The sequence below is a fragment of the Rhipicephalus microplus genome, unplaced genomic scaffold (genome assembly GCF_043290135.1).
Source record: "Rhipicephalus microplus isolate Deutch F79 unplaced genomic scaffold, USDA_Rmic scaffold_280, whole genome shotgun sequence".
Lineage (NCBI taxonomy): Eukaryota > Metazoa > Arthropoda > Arachnida > Ixodida > Ixodidae > Rhipicephalus > Rhipicephalus microplus.
The window spans coordinates 90,001-102,500 of record NW_027464851.1 but is presented as its reverse complement, the minus strand read 5'-3'; the positions used below and the strand labels follow the sequence as shown (position 1 = coordinate 102,500).

The 12,500-nt window shown below is 61.4% G+C and overlaps 2 non-coding genes across 2 annotated transcripts; both read right to left on the bottom strand.

Annotated features, from left to right (window-relative positions):
- Window positions 1–15: 15 nt before the first annotated feature.
- On the bottom strand, window positions 16–168 carry LOC142793121 (5.8S ribosomal RNA). The gene has a single exon (XR_012891458.1). It is a non-coding gene; the product is annotated as a 5.8S ribosomal RNA (ribosomal RNA).
- Window positions 169–1,887: 1,719 nt separating this feature from the next.
- Window positions 1,888–3,702, bottom strand: LOC142793103 (small subunit ribosomal RNA). Its single transcript, XR_012891444.1, has one exon. It is a non-coding gene; the product is annotated as a small subunit ribosomal RNA (ribosomal RNA).
- Window positions 3,703–12,500: the final 8,798 nt, after the last annotated feature.

Here is a 12,500-nt window from a genome sequence, read left to right as displayed (position 1 = left end):
TCTTGATATGTGATCCGACCCTCAGACAGACGAAGCCAAGGGAAGACCCAAGGCCGCAATGTGCGTTCAAAGAATCAGTGCTCAGTGTGTCCTGCAATTCACACCAAGTCTCGCAGCTGGCTGCGTTCTTCATCGACCCGAGAACCGAGTGATCCACCGCTTAGAGTCGTGAAAAAGTGTTTGTTCAATTCCGTACAGTCAAAACCAAACGTTTCTGGCACTCGGCCAAACAGTGGCCAAGAAGGGCGCTTTTCAGCGCACGCTTGGACTCCAAAACTCTGCCGCGCCTTTTTCGGCTGCCGCAAATCGAGCAAACGGTGTGTTTCGGACGGCGTTTCGCTTTCGCTACTTGCGAGTGCTTTCGTGGTCCACCCCTCTATAAATACTCGGGAGGCGTCGAAGCCGGTTCTCCAAGCCGGACCCGTAGGTATCGTTGTGTGCTCGCTCTCATTGGCCCGCCTAACCAGAAAATGCCTGCGGTACACCCATTTGGATAAGAGTGCACGCAGATGCGGGCCTCGACGGCTACACATTTCCTCGGGCGGCCGCCTCCCGGCCTCCGTGGAGCGCGGGATGCACGGTCCCATCGACAAGCCTCTCCCGTTTTTACCGTGGCGTCGCGGTTCACCACGGCAGGCGGGTCGGTCTCCTCCGCATAAAAAGGGGGACCCCCGCTTTTTGTTCCACGAAATCGCACAAGCTTTTTTCGCATCCACGGTTTGCCACCGCACACCAAAATGCCGATCCGGCTGCCTACTTTAGCCAACAGGTGGAGCCAGGCGCGCCGTACTTGCGCGGCACTTCCCACGTCCACCGAAGTCGGTGCCAAGGACCACTTTCGGCGCCGGAGCCGCGTACGAGCCTACTCGAGGCGGAAGAACGAAGCCAGCAAGGGCCTGGCCGCAAGTGCGTTCAATTGTCGGGACGTCCAAGTCCCTCGTTCTTCCGTGCTTCCTCTTTCGGCAAGTCGTTGCGGCACCTTCCCAAAGCGCGCAGACCCGCTAATCGCGACGAGCGCGACGTGGCCGTGCCGCCTTTCCCTCGGCAGCAAGCAAAACGCCTGGCAACGTCGACGCTCCCCTAACCGCGATCTCGCACCGTGTTTCGTGTGGCGAATTCAAAAGCCGGCCGGCGCTGCTGCAACCATTACGGTCGGTACGCATACGCCGCGGAGGGCGGGACGGTCATCGGAGCGTGCGGTTCCTCCATCGAGTACTGCGCACCTCGGCCGTCGCATCGCCGTGCCATGACCGGCCGCGCGTCAACGCGAACCGGTGCCAGCGAGATCCCTCGCCTGCAAGAACCGACCGGCAGCCTCCGTCACCCGAGGACGCGGAGGCGCTTGCCGCGGACGGCGGGACGGTATGCACTGGTGCACAGCGGACCCGTCACATCGCCAGTTCCTTGACCGACCGCCGACGCTTGTGCCGTTCCTCTCGTACTTGGCAGTCGCCGCGCGATTGTCGGGTCTCGTTCTTGCACGCTCGAACGGTCGGGAGGGCACTCGGCTGGCGTTTCGGGAACGCGCAGCCTCGCCTTCTACCGACGTAACCACGACTCGCCGTTCGCGCTCCGCCGCTCCTGTTTACAGTACTAGGCGGTCCCGCAGCGGTCGGGTCGCGCATTTCGAGCGCTTCGAGCCACGGTGCAGTGGCGGGTCGAAAGCCGACCTATGAGTGCGTTGCGCCGTTTGTACCCGCGTCCGCCACCTGGCCGACCGTCCAAGGTCGCGGTGTTGGCGTCCGCTGGGCGCAACAATTTGTCACGGGGTGCCGCTCCACATTCAGGCAGCCCCGTGGGGAAAAGCCGACCCCGCGTCCAAACGGGGTCAGCGGCAGAAAGTGTCGGGCGCAGACGCAGCTGAGGCGCTCACCCTTCACAATCCGTTAATGATCCTTCCGCAGGTTCACCTACGGAAACCTTGTTACGACTTTTACTTCCTCTAAATGATCAAGTTTGGTCATCTTTCCAACAGACCGGCGCAACCGAAAGGCCGCGCCGGACATCGGTCCGAAGACCTCACTAAATCATTCAATCGGTAGTAGCGACGGGCGGTGTGTACAAAGGGCAGGGACGTAATCAACGCGAGCTTATGACTCGCGCTTACTGGGAATTCCTCGTTCAAGGGGAACAATTGCAAGCCCCTATCCCAATCACGAAAGAAGTTCCACGGGTTACCCAGTCTTTTCAGACAGGGATAAAGACACGCTGCTTCCTTCAGTGTAGCGCGCGTGCGGCCCCGGACATCTAAGGGCATCACAGACCTGTTATTGCTCTGTTTCGTGCGGCTAGGAGCCGCTTGTCCCTCTAAGAAGGTTGTAAGGTGCTGGGAACCCCGCACCTATTTAATAGGCTAGAGTCTCGTTCGTTATCGGAATTAACCAGACAAATCGCTCCACCAACTAAGAACGGCCATGCACCACCATCCACCGAATCAAGAAAGAGCTCTCAATCTGTCAATCCTCCCAGTGTCCGGGCCGGGTAAGTTTTCCCGTGTTGAGTCAAATTAAGCCGCAGGCTCCACTCCTGGTGGTGCCCTTCCGTCAATTCCTTTAAGTTTCAGCTTTGCAACCATACTTCCCCCGGAACCCAAATACTTTGGTTTCCCGGAAGCTGCCCGCCGAGTCATTTGAGTAACTCAGGCGGATCGCTGGTTGGCATCGTTTATGGTCAGAACTAGGGCGGTATCTGATCGCCTTCGAACCTCTGACTTTCGTTCTTGATCAATGAAAACATTCTTGGCAAATGCTTTCGCAGTAGTTCGTCTTGCGACGGTCCAAGAATTTCACCTCTAGCGCCGCAATACGAATGCCCCCGTCCGTCCCTCTTAATCATTACCTCGTATTCCAAAAACCAACAGAACAGAAACGAGGTCTTGTTCTATTATTCCATGCAAGTTTATTCAGGCGACTCGCCTGCGTTGAGCACTCTAATTTTTTCAAAGTAAAAGCACCGGCCATCTCGAGGCACACAATGAAGTGCACCAAGAAAGAACCGGCATGATGTTCAGTCCGAGCCGTCGCATCGGGTAGATGCACTACTCGTCTGGAACTGAGATCCAACTACGAGCTTTTTAACCGCAGCAGCTTTAGTATACGCTATTGGAGCTGGAATTACCGCGGCTGCTGGCACCAGACTTGCCCTCCAATTGATCCTCGTTAAAGGATTTAGAGTGTACTCATTTCAATTACGGGGCCTCAAAAGAGTCCCGTATTGTTATTTTTCGTCACTACCTCCCCGTGCCGGGAGTGGGTAATTTGCGCGCCTGCTGCCTTCCTTGGATGTGGTAGCCGTTTCTCAGGCTCCCTCTCCGGAATCGAACCCTGATTCTCCGTTACCCGTAACAACCATGGTAAGCAAGTAACCTACCATCGAAAGTTGATAAGGCAGACACTTGAAAGAAACGTCGCCGGCTCGTGGCCATGCGATCAGCACAAAGTTATCCAGAGTCACCACACAATACGGGCCGAAACCCGATCGATCTTGGTCTAATAAAAGCACCCGTTACCCAAAGGGCTCCAGGCTCACTGCATGTATTAGCTCTAGAATTGCCACAGTTATCCAAGTAGGAAGAAACGATCTAAGGAACCATAACTGATTTAATGAGCCATTCGCGGTTTCGCCTTATTTCGGCATGTACTTAGACATGCATGGCTTAATCTTTGAGACAAGCATATGATTACTGGCAGGATCAACCAGGTAATCGTTCGACTGCGCGTCCGTCCTCGCCTTCGGCGGGCCGGACGCAGTCTGTGTGCGGCGGAGGCCACCTTCAGGCGCCCCAACACGCTTATTTTGCACTCCGAGATGACGGCGTTCGAGCTCGCTACGGCACAACCTTCCCGAAAGACGAGTGGGAGCCGTGCGGCAAGAAGCACGTTCATGCTCGCTCTTTTTCGTTGCATCGACTCGGTCGCGCCGTGCGGGTTGCCCAAGCCCGCTGCACTGTCGGTGGACCGGCCGGAACTAGCAACGGAGCCGAGACTGCAAAGCCGCCAGACGACGGGTCACGCCCGCGTCTTCGGCGCTTTCGCATCTGAATCGCCCGAGGACGACACGGAACACACCTCGATATCGTGGTAAAACGGCACCGTCCGACAACCAGCCCCTAACGCATCAAGCGGATGAGGCTGCAGACGACTGCCGTGGATTCCCCTGGAGCAGACCCGAGGACACGCTTGACGAGGCCGAAGCCCGCCGCATATCAGACACCCGGTCGCTTTCGCGTACGCCGCTCACGAGAACCCCCACATAATAGCAGCGATAAGTACCCAGACCTCCTTGGGCACTAATACGAGCGTACTCGAGAAAATTTCACCGCGGGTGTGCCCCGAAACGTGTGGCACGTTGAGCGTGCCACAAGTCTACGTCGCTCTCAAACCCGCCGAGGTCGTAGAATTTGCGACCCTACTCACGAAATTCCCACCGAGGATACGGCCGCAAACGTACCGCACCTTGGGTAGGCCACGAGTTTGTGCAACACTACGCTGACGGCACAGCACCGAGGTCGTGCGCGCACGCACGGGAAAATTCCGCCGCGGTTTCTGCCGAAAACGTGAGGCACCACGACTCTCCGCAAGTTCGCGTCGACTGCGAAAGACCGAAGTCGTGAACGACGTGTCCGCTACTCGCCGCCGACACGCTGGACACCAAACGTACAACGACTCGACGGCGTCGTAGAGGCCCACGACGCGGTTTTCCTTAACGACGTCTCGGCGTGGCACCGACAGGTTAGAACGGCCGACCAACGTTCCCTGTCCGCCGTTCGGCTCAGTCGAAGGGCTCGGCGACTTCGGCAACGCTGCGAAGCCGCACGGTGACGCACGCCATGTCCCCATTTTTTTTTTTTTTTTCTTTCTGCGTCTGCCGGGGTGCCCCTATAATAGCAGCGATAAGCACCCAGACCGCCGTGGGTCGCTCGCCCCGGCTGACGTGGTTTTTCGTACTCCTGCGGCGGTCGCCGTCAAGCACGTCCAAATACGCTACTTTCGTGGGCGCATTCACGCTCTTTCGCTTCGCCGGAGTGCCAGCACTCACTCTGCCAAAAACGGCGAACATCCGAGCGGCGGTTCCCACTTTTGCGTCGGCGTCGCAAACCCCGCCCCGGCAGACGAGGTTTGCCGTACTCGTGCGACGGTGGCCGGCGGGCACGTCGAAAGACGCCGATATCGTGCGCGAATTGGCGCACCTTGGCTTCACCGGAGTGCCGCCACTGACTCCTCCAAAAACGGCGAAGATCCGAGCGGCGCTTCCCACTTTCGCATCGGCGTCCCGAACTCCGCCCCGGCTGACGCGGTTTACCGTACTCGTGCGACGGTCGCCGGCGAGCACGTGGAAAGACGCCGATATCGTGCCCGAATCGGCTCCGTTCGGCTTCGCCGGAGTGCCAGCACTGGCTCGGCGAAAGACGACGAACATCCGAGCGACGGTTCTCACTATTGCGTACGCGTCGCAAACCCCGCCCCGGCAGACGCACTTTGCCGTACTCGTGCGACGGTCGCCGGCGAGCACGTAGAAAGACGCCGATATCGTGCCGGAATCGGCCCCGTTTGGCTTCGCCGGAGTGCCAGCACTCACTCGGCCACAAACGGCGAACATCCGAGCGGCGGTTCCCACTTAGCCGTCGGCGTCCCGAACTCCGCCCCGGCAGACGCGGTTGCCGAGCTCGTGCGACTAGCGACCGCGAAGCCGTCTCGCGACGCCGCTTTCGTGCGCGGCTCCCACTGCGACCTGGGTCACCCGAGGTCGACGAGCAAGAAAGAATGTCGAAAAAAAATTTTTTTTTTTTTTGCGTCTGCCGGGGTGCCCCTATAATAGCAGCGATAAGCACCCAGACCGCCATGGGTCGCTCGCCCCGGCTGACGTGGTTTTTCGTTTTCCTGCGGTGGTCGTCGTCAAGCACGTCCAAACACGCCACTTTCGTGGGCGCATTCGCGCTCTTTCGCTTCGCCGGAGTGCCAGCACTCACTCTGCCAAAAACGGCGAACATCCTAGTGGCGGTTCCCACTTTTGCGTCGGCGTCGCCAACCCCGCCCCGGCATACGCGGTTTGCCGTACTCGTGCGGCGGTGGCCGGCGGGCACGTCGAAAGACACCGATATCGTGCGCGAGTCGATGCTTCTTGGTCTCGCAGGAGGGCCGCCACTCACTCCTGCAAAAACGGCGAAGATCCGAGCGGCGCTTCCCACTTTTTCGTCGGCATCGCAAACCTCGCCCCGGCAGACGCGCTTTGCCGTACTCGTGCGACGGTCGCCGGCGAGCACGTCGAAATACGCCGATATCGTGCCCGAATCGGCCCCGTTTCGCTTCGCCGGAGTGCCAGCACTCACTCGGCCAAAAACGGCGAACATCCGAGCAGCGGTACCCACTTAGCCGTCGGCATCCCGAACTCCGCGCCGGCTGACGCGGTTGCCGAGCTCGTGCGACTAGCGACCGCGAACGCGTCTCGCGACGCCGCTTTCGTGCGCGGCTCCCATTGCGACCTGGGTTACCCGAGCTCGACCAGCAAAAAAGAAGGTCGAAAAAAAATTTTTTTTTTCTGCGTCTGCCGGGGTGCCCCTATAATAGCAGCGATAAGCACCCAGACCGCCGTGGGTCGCTCGCCCCGGCTGACGTGGTTTTTCGTACTCCTGCAGCGGTCGCCGTCAAGCACGTCCAAATACGCCACTTTCGTGGGCGCTTTCGCGCTCTTTCGCGTCGCCGGTGTGCCAGCACTCACTCTGCCAAAAACGGCGAACATCCTAGTGGCGGTTCCCACTTTTGCGTCGGCGTCGCCAACCCCGCCCCGGCATACGCGGTTTGCCGTACTCGTGCGGCGGTGGCCGGCGGGCACGTCGAAAGACACCGATATCGTGCGCGAGTCGATGCTTCTTGGTCTCGCAGGAGGGCCGCCACTCACTCCTGCAAAAACGGCGAAGATCCGAGCGGCGCTTCCCACTTTTTCGTCGGCATCGCAAACCTCGCCCCGGCAGACGCGCTTTGCCGTACTCGTGCGACGGTCGCCGGCGAGCACGTCGAAATACGCCGATATCGTGCCCGAATCGGCCCCGTTTCGCTTCGCCGGAGTGCCAGCACTCACTCGGCCAAAAACGGCGAACATCCGAGCAGCGGTACCCACTTAGCCGTCGGCATCCCGAACTCCGCGCCGGCTGACGCGGTTGCCGAGCTCGTGCGACTAGCGACCGCGAACGCGGCTCGCGACGCCGCTTTCGTGCGCGGCTCCCATTGCGACCTGGGTTACCCGAGCTCGACCAGCAAAAAAGAAGGTCGAAAAAAAATTTTTTTTTTCTGCGTCTGCCGGGGTGCCCCTATAATAGCAGCGATAAGCACCCAGACCGCCGTGGGTCGCTCGCCCCGGCTGACGTGGTTTTTCGTACTCCTGCAGCGGTCGCCGTCAAGCACGTCCAAATACGCCACTTTCGTGGGCGCTTTCGCGCTCTTTCGCGTCGCCGGTGTGCCAGCACTCACTCTGCCAAAAACGGCCAACATCCGAGCGGCGGTTCCCACTTTTGCGTCGGCGTCGTAAACCCCGCCCCGGCAGACGCGGTTTGCCCTACTCGTTCGACGGTCGCCGGCGAGCGCGTCGAAAGACGCCGATATCGTGCGCTAATTGGCGCTCCTTGGCTTCTCCGGAGTGCCGCCACTCACTCCTCCAAAAACGGCGAAGATCCGAGCGGCGTTCTCCACTTTCGCATCGGCGTCCCGAACTCCGCCCGGGCTGACGCGGTTTACCGTACTCGTGCGACGGTCGCCGCCGGGCACGTCGAAAGACGCCGATATCGTGCCGTAATCGGCCCCGTTTGGCTTCGCCCGAGTGCCAGCACTCACTCGGCCAAAAACGGCGAACATCCGAGCAGCGTTTCCCACTTTCGCATCGGCGTCCCGAAGCCCGCCCCGGCAGACGCGGTTTGCCCTACTCGAGCGACGGTCGCCGGCGATCACGTCGAAAGGCGCCGAATTCGTGCACGAATCGATGCTTCTTGGTCTCGCAGGAGGGCCGCCACTCACTCCTGCAAAAACGGCGAAGATCCGAGTTGCGCTTCCCACTTTTTCGTCGGCGTCCCGAACTACGCCCCGGCTGACGCGGTTTACCGTACTCGTGCGACGGTCGCCGGCGGGCACTTCAAAATACGCCGATTTCGTGGGCGCATTCACGCTGTTTCGCTTCCCCGGAGTGCCAACACTCACTCTGCCGAAAGCGGCGATCATCCGAGCGGCGGTTCCCACTTTTGCGTCGGCTTCGCAAACGGCGCCCCGGCAGACGCGCTCGTGCGACGTACTCGTGCGACGGTCGCCGGCGAGCACGTCGAAAGACGCCGATATCGTGCTCGAATCGACCCCGTTTCGCTTCGCCGGAGTGCTGCCAGTCACGGCGCAGAGAACGGCGAACAAGTGTTTTTTTTTTTTTTTCCTAGAATTTGTGTTATAGAAGGCACATTTGATATCGGACGATAATTTTCAACTTTATCACGCGCACCGATTTTCGTGTAGAGGTTTGCAAGTTTATGGGAATTTCTCCACTTGGAATAATGCGATTTAGTAGTACTACGAGAACTTCATGGATGTACTCAAGGGTACGGGGCAAGTCAGTTACGTCAACACCTGCAGATTTTTTACACTTCAAACTGAAAATTGTTGGTTGTGAGTCCTCGTGTGATATTAAAGGCCGATTCGCTAACACATAGAACAAAGAAAGAAAGGAAGAAAAAACGCCCGCGCTCGCTCAAGAAACCTGGGTTCGCAACAAGTGGCAACAACAAGCAACCGAGCGAGTGCGCCAAAACCCGTGGCGGCCGAACAAACGCGAAGTCCCAACCGCGTCAGCCGGGGCGGCACGGGACAGGAAAAATCACTTCAGCCGGGGCGGCGGGGCACCGAATAAACCTCGTCACCTCGTCGCAGGATAAAAGAGGAAACAAAAAGTCTAAACAGCGTCTGCTGGAGCGAATGCGTAATAAAACAACAACAACAACAAAAAAAAAACACCCGCGCTCAAGAAGTCTGCAATCCTCACAAAAGGCGACTGTGACCGAGCAGCGTCAGCCGGGGCCGTGCGGAAACGGAAAAACCGCGACTACCGGGGCGTCGAGGCACCGAAAAATCCACTTCAGCCGCGGCGAAAAAAAAAACAAAAAGAAAGACGGAGGGGGGGGGGGGGAACCACGTCTGCCGGGGCGAAGGAAAAAAAAAACGCGTCTGCCGGGGCGAGCCCGGGTGCGGCACCACCGGGAAAACTGTGGCAAACAGACATGGCGATCGAGTGAGTGGGCCGCCAGCCAGGCTCAGCCAAAAAGTGCAAAGTCCGAACTGCGTCAGCCGGGGCGGCAAAAACCGCGTCAGCCGGGGCGGCGCAAAAAACCGCGTCTGCCGGGGCGGCACGAAACCGCGTCAGCCGGGGCGGGGCGAAAACTGCGTCAGCCGGGGCGAAAAGAAAAAAAAAAACGCGTCTGCCGGGGCAAGCCCGGGTGCGGCACCACCGGGAAAACTGTGGCAAACAGACATGGCGATCGAGTGAGTGGGCCGCCAGCCAGGCACAGCCGAAAAGTGCAAAGTCCGAACCGTGTCAGCCGGGGCGACGCAAAAACCGCGTCAGCCGGGGCGGCGCGAAAACCGCGTCAGCCGGGGCGGCACGAAACCGCGTCAGCCGGGGCGGCGCGAAAACTGCGTCAGCCGGGGCGGCGCGAAAACCTCGTCAGCCGGGGCGAGCGAAAAGGGGGGGGGGGAACCACGTCTGCCGGGGCGAAAGAAAAAAAAACGCGTCTGCCGGGGCGAGCCCGGGTGCGGCACCACCGGGAAGACTGTGGCAAACAGACATGGCGATCGAGTGAGTGGGCCGCCAGCCAGGCTCAGCCCAAAAAGTGCCAAGTCCGAACTGCGTCAGCCGGGGCGGCAAAAACCGCGTCAGCCGGGGCGGCGCGAAAACCGCGTCTGCCGGGGCGGCGCGAAAACTGCGTCTGCCGGGGCGAGCCCGGGTGCGGCACCACCGGGAAAACTGTGGCAAACAGACATGGCGATCGAGTGAGTGGGCCGCCAGCCAGGCACAGCCGAAAAGTGCTAAGTCCGAACTGCGTCTGCCGGGGCGGCACGAAACCGCGTCAGCCGGGGCGGCGCGAAAACCGCGTCTGCCGGGGCGGCACGAAACCGCGTCAGCCGGGGCGGCGCGAAAACTGCGTCAGCCGGGGCGAGCCCGGGTGCGGCACCACCGGGAAAACTGTGGCAAACAGACATGGCGATCGAGTGAGTGGGCCGCCAGCCAGGCACAGCCGAAAAGTGCTAAGTCCGAACTGCGTCTGCCGGGGCGGCACGAAACCGCGTCAGCCGGGGCGGCGCGAAAACCGCGTCTGCCGGGGCGGCACGAAACCGCGTCAGCCGGGGCGGCGCGAAAACTGCGTCAGCCGGGGCGAGCCCGGGTGCGGCACCACCGGGAAAACTGTGGCAAACAGACATGGCGATCGAGTGAGTGGGCCGCCAGCCAGGCACAGCCGAAAAGTGCTAAGTCCGAACTGCGTCAGCCGGGGCGGCAAAAACCGCGTCAGCCGGGGCGGCGCAAAAAACCGCGTCTGCCGGGGCGGCACGAAACCGCGTCAGCCGGGGCGGCGCGAAAACTGCGTCAGCCGGGGCGAAAGAAAAAAAAAAAACGCGTCTGCCGGGGCGAGCCCGGGTGCGGCACCACCGGGAAAACTGTGGCAAACAGACATGGCGATCGAGTGAGTGGGCCGCCAGCCAGGCACAGCCGAAAAGTGCTAAGTCCGAACTGCGTCTGCCGGGGCGGCACGAAACCGCGTCAGCCGGGGCGGCGCGAAAACCGCGTCTGCCGGGGCGGCACGAAACCGCGTCAGCCGGGGCGGCGCGAAAACTGCGTCAGCCGGGGCGAGCCCGGGTGCGGCACCACCGGGAAAACTGTGGCAAACAGACATGGCGATCGAGTGAGTGGGCCGCCAGCCAGGCACAGCCGAAAAGTGCTAAGTCCGAACTGCGTCTGCCGGGGCGGCACGAAACCGCGTCAGCCGGGGCGGCGCGAAAACCGCGTCTGCCGGGGCGGCACGAAACCGCGTCAGCCGGGGCGGCGCGAAAACTGCGTCAGCCGGGGCGAGCCCGGGTGCGGCACCACCGGGAAAACTGTGGCAAACAGACATGGCGATCGAGTGAGTGGGCCGCCAGCCAGGCACAGCCGAAAAGTGCAAAGTCCGAACCGTGTCAGCCGGGGCGACGCAAAAACCGCGTCAGCCGGGGCGGCGCGAAAACCGCGTCAGCCGGGGCGGCACGAAACCGCGTCAGCCGGGGCGGCGCGAAAACTGCGTCAGCCGGGGCGGCGCGAAAACCTCGTCAGCCGGGGCGAGCGAAAAGGGGGGGGGGGGGGAACCACGTCTGCCGGGGCGAAAGAAAAAAAAAACGCGTCTGCCGGGGCGAGCCCGGGTGCGGCACCACCGGGAAGACTGTGGCAAACAGACATGGCGATCGAGTGAGTGGGCCGCCAGCCAGGCTCAGCCCAAAAAGTGCCAAGTCCGAACTGCGTCAGCCGGGGCGGCAAAAACCGCGTCAGCCGGGGCGGCGCGAAAACCGCGTCTGCCGGGGCGGCGCGAAAACTGCGTCAGCCGGGGCGAGCCCGGGTGCGGCACCACCGGGAAAACTGTGGCTAACAGACATGGCGATCGAGTGAGTGGGCCACCAGCCAGGCTCAGCCAAAAAGTGCCAAGTCCGAACTGCGTCAGCCGGGGCGGCAAAAACCGCGTCAGCCGGGGCGGTGCAAAAAAACCGCGTCTGCCGGGGCGGCACGAAACCGCGTCAGCCGGGGCGGCGCGAAAACTGCGTCAGCCGGGGCGAAAGAAAAAAAAAAACGCGTCTGCCGGGGCGAGCCCGGGTGCGGCACCACCGGGAAAACTGTGGCAAACAGACATGGCGATCGAGTGAGTGGGCCGCCAGCCAGGCACAGCCGAAAAGTGCTAAGTCCGAACTGCGTCTGCCGGGGCGGCACGAAACCGCGTCAGCCGGGGCGGCGCGAAAACCGCGTCTGCCGGGGCGGCACGAAACCGCGTCAGCCGGGGCGGCGCGAAAACTGCGTCAGCCGGGGCGAGCCCGGGTGCGGCACCACCGGGAAAACTGTGGCAAACAGACATGGCGATCGAGTGAGTGGGCCGCCAGCCAGGCACAGCCGAAAAGTGCTAAGTCCGAACTGCGTCTGCCGGGGCGGCACGAAACCGCGTCAGCCGGGGCGGCGCGAAAACCGCGTCTGCCGGGGCGGCACGAAACCGCGTCAGCCGGGGCGGCGCGAAAACTGCGTCAGCCGGGGCGAGCCCGGGTGCGGCACCACCGGGAAAACTGTGGCAAACAGACATGGCGATCGAGTGAGTGGGCCGCCAGCCAGGCACAGCCGAAAAGTGCTAAGTCCGAACTGCGTCAGCCGGGGCGGCAAAAACCGCGTCAGCCGGGGCGGCGCAAAAAACCGCGTCTGCCGGGGCGGCACGAAACCGCGTCAGCCGGGGCGGCGCGAAAACTGCGTCA